Consider the following 8,867-nt stretch of genomic DNA (forward strand, 5'->3'; position numbering starts at 1 on the left):
AAAGTTTGAAATTTCCACGATACAGCTGGCCAAACTTATGTTTGATTCAATGTTGGAAGTTTTTGTGCTATATATCTACCAATTAGAAAGTGTAAACACATTGTTCCAAACAACGAATGGGAGATTTTTGGGGCATGGCCGATGAAAAAGGATAGATGTTCAAACGCGCGGATGGTATTTGTGATTTACAGCTGCGATGATGATATTGATTGGTGATGAAATATAAGCCTTGAATTGGTATGCCAAAAATCAGAGGCTTAAATTCGTAATTAGTATGCCATTTTTTTTTTATTTAAATAAAGGAAGACGGGTTACATGGATCGAACAACAACAAAGGAGTAGACACTCTTACAACAAACCCTAACGATAAAAAAAGTACATAAACAGTAACAATAACAGTAACAAAGTATAGGCAATGATTTCATTCATGATCCATAAGAACCATAAACAAGCCTGACCTTTCAAAGGGCCGCACAAGGCGTTGACAAATGGTAATTGTAATTAGTATGCCATTATTAACACTCAACACCTTTAGTTACTTTAGGATTGGATCCTCTCGGGTCCATTTTGGACTGAAAAATATCCAATTAATGGTCTGGATCTCTACATAAATGAGACATCTGTCACATTAATAAAATAATAATAATAATAATAAAATATTATATATTTTTTAAAAATAATTTTAAAAAAAATTAAGGGTGGCCAGACCGGCCTTTGTGGGTGGCTTTGCGGGTATGGGGTGGCTAACTGGGGTGGCCAGCTACCCCTTAATTTTTTATTATTTTTAATATATATATATATATATAGGACATATGTTTTATTTATGGCCTCAAGATTTTTCTAGAGAGATCCTGACCATTAACCATGCCTAAAACTGACATGGTTTTTGACGTATTTATGACGCAACACAATAGAGAAAAATCAAATTAAGTCTTGTGTTTTCATGCGATTTTTAATTTAATTTTTGGGGTTTTCAATTTCTACAATTATTTCATGTACCAGTTTGTAGTTACATGTGCATGTCACGTCTCTTTCTATTCTCATTTAAATTTTTATTTTTATTTATTATTATTATTTTTTTTAACAAAAATTGTTTTTAACTATCTTAATTTTTTGTAATTTAAAATAATTTTGTAACATGGCAATTGACTTGTCAAACAAAAGCTACGCCATACATGACGTTAATTGATTAGTCTAATTAATTAAACAATAAGTTGGTTGAATAACTTATATAGAACCATATGAAAATCTAAGAACTTAATTCTTTAAATTTAATGAAAATTTATGTACTAAATTTGATTTTTTCTTTTCAATATTTTTTTATTTGGAGTAGGTATGTGACACCAAAAAAATTAATCCAATATTGGGTGGTGGATTGTCCACACTAAATGAGTAGATTTTAAAAGTGTTCATAAGTACCAGTCCTACATTGGTCCGTAGATGTGACGAAGTTTTATAAGTGATTTTATAAATTTCAATAATAATTTCGGTAGTCATTTTGAGTAACAGTGTTACTTTTGTTAATAAGGGTCTCCAAGATTATATCATAAAATCCTAAGATTTTACCATCTATGTTTTATTAAATTTTGTTTTAAAACGATATCTCTTCATTGATATAACAATTAAATTGGGCAAAATGTTCTTTCAGTACAATATCAAAAATACAATTTAGATTGGTCAAAAAAAAAGAAAGAGAAAGATACAATTTGGAATATTCACAACCCAAACACTATCTATGACACACACAATAGCCTCTCGGGTTATTACATTACTGTTGAGGTTATTCCATATCAGTTGTAGAAGGGGCTGATGGTCAATTTATAAGTGTAAGGAAAAACCTCACTTTTTGAGCTAGCTTTTGGGGTTGAGAGAAGCTCAATACCATCCACATTAGTATCAAAGCCAATGTTCAACCACTAAGTCTCAACCCAACAGTCCACGGGAGAAATGAGTTGTCTCTGCTCCAACCAAGGGCCTTATGTATGAGGGGGAGATTGTTGAAGTTATCCTATATCGGTTGTAGAAGGGGCTAATGGTAAATTTATAAGTGTGAGAAAAAACTTTACTTCTTGAGCTAGTTTTTAAAGTGAAGAAAGGCCCAAGACCACTCAACAAATACAATATCTTTAAATATCATACGTCTTTAGCTGCTGCCCGGTCATTAATTTTCAGGCTTTTTCATTTCCGCTACAAGTGCATTTCCAAATGCAATCGCCTTTACTACTATGCCATAGCTACAATTATTCTATATGCCTGAAAGCTTCTCTACATCGGTCAATGATTTACTCCAAAAAAAGAACCATAAAAAAAATAAAAGATAGATTGGAAGCCCAATATCATTACTCTTAAGGATTTGTATAAACAAAACCTTAGAAAAACGACTAAACCTTTACCGCATAGATTGCTACTGAATTCAAATCTTGAGAGAAGACAAACAAACCAAAAAAGGAAACACAAATAAACAAAAAAAAATACATGAGAAAATAAACTATAAACAAAACCCACATAATAGAAAATGTTAAAGTACATCAAGCTATCAAGAGCTTGAGTGCAGATCGAGTGCGATCGAACGCAGCATCGATCGCACTAATAGAAGCAAAAGTCGAGAATCAAGCCCGATTGCGATCGAGCACAAGTCAATCCTGCAGCTGCAGTAAATCTGAACCAATATGGAAAGATGTCTGGAATCCACTTATGATAGCACGCAGAGAAGATTTCCTCAAGGATACAGCCTGTGATCTAATATGTTCTAAAGGGCAATTTGCACAATTAGGCAATAACTTGGACAACAAGGAAAGATGCTAGTAGATTTGTTTAGTATAGAATCCCTTGTAATATTTTTGATTTTGTTCTGCATTAGGTCAAGTTCTAATATATATATATACAATTGTATTGTACTTGTAAAATTATCAACTTGGAATAAACCTTCTCAAAGTTTTTCATGGTATCAGAGCCATAACAGGCCAACGCCATATTCCTTCCAAACAGTTTTCTCTTTTATCAATGGCAAGCTCAAGTAATCCTTCGTTTATCCCACCAAACACCACCCAGAATTCACTCATAAAACTTGAGTTTGGAAACTATACAAGCTAGTTGACACAAATCAATCCTATACTTCGAACCCATGATCTAATGGGATTTGTAAATGGGTCAGAATCATGCCCTCCAAAGACAATCACTGATAAAGTAGGGAAAGAAATTCCCAATCCAGAATTCCCAATCTGGTACAAGAAGGATCAATACCTTCTTAGCATAATTACAGCATCTCTCTCAGAAAAGGTTCTAGCCACAGTGTATGGGATGAACACCTCACACCAGGCTTGGACTGCCTTGGCCACCAAGTTTACCTCAAAGTCCAAATCTAGAATCTCCCACTTGAAAAAGCAAATGCAGGGTCTCTCTCAAGGTCCAAAGACGTGTGCAGACTATATGCAATTTGCTAAAGTCCTGGCAGATCAGCTAAATGCAGCAGGTAATCCTATACCAAATGAAGAACTCATCTCCTCAATCCTAAATGGATTGAACCCTTTCTTCACTCATTTCATCACAACCTACTCATTTCACACCAGAGCAAATGAGATCAGTTTTGAAGACTTTCAAGATGAACTCCTCATTCAAACAACAGCAGCTGCAGCACCAGCAAGCAGTAGATAGCTCCACCTTTGCCCTCACTGCTCAAAGACCTATACATTCCCAACGATCAAAAGGCAGACCACCTTTCCAATCCAGATTTTCACCAAGAGGTTTCACACCTAGACCAAGTAATGATTTTTCATCCTCTAGACCATACTTTCAACAATCCAACCGTGGATCTCAACGATTCAATGGAGGCCCTCCTCAAGGTACCCATCAGTACTACACTAGAGGACCAGAATTTCATAACAATCAAGGGAACAGGCAGATGCATTCAGGCCTCTTGGAGCCAAGAAATTCTTTTTCCCATGGCTCCAGAGCACCCTGTCAAATCTATGGTAGAACAAGTCACTTGGCAATTGACTGCTTCCACAGGATGGACTATGCATTCCAGGGCAAAAATCCACCTAGACAACTAGCAGCCATGGCTGCTCACTCCAACTCTGCTTATGAGGAGCAATGGCTGGCAGATAGTGGAGCCAATGCACATATAACCAACCAACTTGAAAATCTGCAGATTCAGCAGCCATTCCAGCAAACTGAGGAGGTTGCAGTAGGCAGTGGCACTGGACTTCAAATTGAGAACATTGGTTCTTCCCTTTTACAAACCTCTCATTCCTCTTTTAAATTAAATAATATCTTGCATTATCCCCAAGCATCTGCTAATTTACTTTCTATACAAAAATTCTGTCATGATAATTGCTGCCACTTCATTCTAACTTCCTCTCATTATTACATCAAGGACCTGCTGACCCATGCAATACTCTTGGAGGGGAGGAGTGAAAATGGCTTGTATCCACTTTGGCTAGGAAGGAATCTTCACAAGAGACACAAGACTTTTACAGCTTTCATAAGAATAAAGACCACCTCTTTAGTGTGGCACTCTAGATTAGGACATCCATCTTTGGATATTGTCAATCAAATTGTTAAAGACAATTCCCTTCTTGTTTCCAATTTCAATTTCAATAAAACTGCATCTTGTGTTTCATGTCAACTTGGTAAAAGCAAAAGACAGCCCTCTCATACATCTAATCGCATCTCTCATCAACCCTTAGACTTAATACATAGTGACATTTGGACTTCTCATGTGCAATCTGTCAGTGGATATAAGTATCATGTTATATTTGTTGATGACTGGTCTAGGTTCACTTGGATATACCCACTTCACCATAAATCTGAAGTTTTTGAAAATTTTGTCAAATTCAAACTCCTTGTTGAAAATCAATTCACCTCTAAAATCAAACAGTTTCAATCTGATGGTGGAGGAGAATTTACCTCCAACCAATTTCAATCCTTCCTCATCAATAATGGAATTCAGCACAGAAAGTCTTGTCCATACACCTCACAACAAAATGGCTTAGCTGAAAGGAAACTTAGGCATATTCTTGAAACAGGTCTCACTCTCTTAGCACACTCCCAACTTTCAAATAGGTACTGGGTTGATGCTTTCCTCACTACAGTTTATATAATAAATAGATTGCCTACTCCTGTGTTAGATCATCAGTCACCTTATTTCAAACTCTACCATCGAAATCCAGATTATCAAAAGCTCAAGGTCTTTGGCTGTCTTAGCTATCCTCTTCTTAGACCCTATGGCTTGCATAAGTTAGACTATAGGTCCAAACCTTGTATCTTTCTAGGGTACAATTATGTTGGCTACAAGTGCCTAGATCCAGTGACCAACCAGGCTTATTTGTCTAAGCATGTCATTTTCAATGAAGATTCCTTCCCTGCCAAAGATCAAGCCACTACACAATTTCCATCCAAGGTCAATGCACAAGGTGATGCCCCTCTGTTACTTCCAGTTTCTTTACCTCTCACTTTTTCTTCACCTACTGATTTTGACCCTACTACAACATCTACTCCTCCTGACACAACTCAAACCGCAATAGCCACAACCTCAGCTTCCCCATCACCTACCACTGTAGCAAACATCAATCTTATTACCCATAATTTACCTCCCACTCCCACACCTGCACCCACCATTCATGAACATTCCACTCTTGCTATCCCTTCTACCTTACCCATCACCTCAGCAGCCTCACCACCCCAACCAACACACTCCATGACCACAAGGTCCAAAACTGGGTCCTTAAAACCTAAATCTTTTCCAAATTTCCAACTTTATCACACCAATGTGCTTGATTTGGAACCAGTGTCTTATCGCCAGGCTGCAATTGACTCTAGATGGATGGAGGCTATGCAACAAGAATATGATGCCCTGCAGTCCAATAACACTTGGTCTCTTTGCCCTAGACCCTCTCACCATAATGTTATTCAAAACAAGTGGGTTTTCAAAATCAAAAGAAAAACGATGGGAGTCTAGAGAGATATAAAGCAAGGCTGGTGGCTAAAGGGTTCGATCAAAGAAGTGGGGTTGACTACACTGAGACATTCAGTCCAGTTATCAAACCATCCACTATTCGAGTCATCCTTGCTCTAGCTGTTCATTTTGATTGGATAATTAAACACCTTGATGTTTCAAATGCATTTTTCCAGGGGCACTTAACTGAATAAGTTTATATGCAGCAGCCTCCTGGTTTCATTGACAAGGCTCATCCTAACATGGTCTGTAGGCTCCACAAAACTATCTATGGCTTAAAACAGGCTCCCCAAGCATGGTTCCACAGGTTATCTACCTTTCTTTGTGAGCTGGGGTTCAAGGGTTCACTAGTTGACACCTCACTCTTTATCTATCTTCAAGGATCCATTCAGATCTATATACTGGTGTATGTGGATGATATTATCAACACAGGCACACACTCTTCAATTATTCAGGGTATCATTTCTCACATGTAGAGAGAATTTCCTCTCAAAGACCTAAGACCATTGAGCTTCTTCCTCGACATTCAGGTCACTCGAGATACCTTTGGAATCCATGTCTGTCAAACCAAATACATCTCAGAATTGCTGCACAAGACACATATGGCTGACTCTAAACCATCCAAGACCCCTTGCACCTCTAGCTCCAAACTATCCAGGTTTGATGGGGAACCCTGACAGATCCCACCACTTATAGACAGGTTGTGGGAGCTCTACAGTACTGCACACTCACACAGCCAGAAATTGCCTACTCAGTTAACCAATTATGCCAGCACATGCATACACCCTCATCTACTCATTGGATTGCAACAAAGAGAGTGCTCAGGTACCTCATTGGCACCACTGACCATGGTCTGCATTTCACCAAGAGTAATCTTCAACTGAATGTCTTATGTGATTCAGATTGGGCTGGATGTCCAGATGATCGTAGGTCCACCACTGGGTTTGCAGTGTTCTTAGGAGATTGTCTAATTACCTGGAGTGCCAAGAAACAAGCTGTAGTCTCCAGATCTAGCACTGAAGCAGAGTATAGGTCCCTCTCTATCACTACAGCAGAACTATTCTGGATTCGAATGTTGCTCAAAGAAATCAAGGTTCATCTAGCTCTGCCACCAGTCTTGTGGTGTGATAACATTGGTGCCCTAGCCTTGGCCTCTAATCCTGTTTTCCATGCTAGAACAAAACACATGGAGGTGGACTATCATTTTGTGAGGGAGAAGGTGCTTAACCGAGATATTTTAATTAAGTTTATCTCCACCTATGATCAGGTAGCTGACTTGTTTACCAAAGGATTACCATCAGCCCAATTTCTAGCTCTAAAGTCCAAGTTGTTGGTGGTTCCTCCCCCCATCAACTTGCGGGGGGATGTTAAAGTACATCAAGCTATCAAGAGCTTGAGTGCAGATTGAGTGCGATCGAGCGCAACATCGATCGCACTACCAGAAGCTGAAGTCCAGAATCAAGTTCAAGTGCGATCGATCACAAGATCAAGCGCAAAATCGATCGCACTAATAGAAGCAAAAGTCGAGAATCAAGCCCGATTCTGATCGATCACAGACCACATGCGATCAAGCGCAAGTCAATCCCGCAGCTGCAGTAAATTTGAACCAATATGGAAAGATGTCTGGAATCCACTTATGATAGCACACAGAGAAGATTTCCTCAATGATACAGCCTGTGATCTAATATGTTCTAAAGGGCAAGTTGCACAATTAGGCAATAACTTGGACAACAAGGAAAGATGCTAGTAGATTTGTTTAGTATAGAATCTCTTGTAATATTTTTGATTTTGTTCTGCATTAGGTCAAGTTCTAATATATATATACAATTGTATTGTACTTGTAAAATTATCAACTTGGAATAAACCTTCTCAAAGTTTTTCAGAAAACACCAGCGGATGGCAAGGCAAGAGGTGGTCAGTGGGGAGGCTCGTGTCATGCTGGGTCTGGCATAAGAAAGTAGATCTATTTTCGAAAGATTTCAAGCTGAGAACCTTGACAGATCGGGCGAGAGACACAATAAAAATTGTGGAAAATTGGTGTTGATTGTGGCGAGAGATCTGATTTGCAGGATAGGGCTTTTAAAGAAGCGGATAAAAAGACCTCCAAAGAGACGAAAAGGAGAGGGAAAAGAAGAAACTACTCAATAAGGGAGTAAAAGGGAGGGGGATTGGCTCCCTCCTCCCACGGCGTCTCAAATCTCACTCCTCGGTTTATATCAAAATTAATGGCGGCCGAGTGAGAGAACTTTTCTATGTTTTATTAAATTATAGAATTAATGATGTTAATGTTTAAATAATAAATAAACGATAAGTAAGATCAACGGCTAAATGACCATGAAACTTTATCTAGAGCAAAAAGCCAGTTGTAAACTACTGATTTAAGGAAAGGGGAAACATAATCAAGTAATCAACTGTTGTCTTGGTGAGCGCGGTTTGACGTTTGTAGACCAACTTTATCAATTCCCACTAATTTCTCCACCCTACCCCAGCTCAAGGAAAGGGGAAACATAATCAAGTAATCTTATTGGTTTAGTGGTTTTTCTCCACCCCATCTCATCAGCACCAATCAAATTTCCTAAGCAGACCTTTCTGACTATTAACGAGAATAATTTGCCGTGTAATTTGTGTTTAAATAAAAACAAACACAACCTTAAAGAATATAATTACTCGTAAATATTATGCTCATTAAAAAATAAATATTAATTTAACCGAAGGAGTTAGAAAAATCTTCCAACTTAACTCGGAAGCATAAATAAATAAGCAAATATCAATTTAAACCTTTTTTTTTTTTTTTTTTTGTCGCATTCCAATATTATCCAGTTTTGTCATTTTGCAGTTTTACCGTTGATTTAAAATAGACTTGGTGAATTTTCTATTATACCCCCAAAAGTCAATCTCCCAAATCGATTTC

Source organism: Corylus avellana, chromosome ca2, assembly GCF_901000735.1.
Source record: "Corylus avellana chromosome ca2, CavTom2PMs-1.0".
Taxonomy (NCBI): domain Eukaryota; kingdom Viridiplantae; phylum Streptophyta; class Magnoliopsida; order Fagales; family Betulaceae; genus Corylus; species Corylus avellana.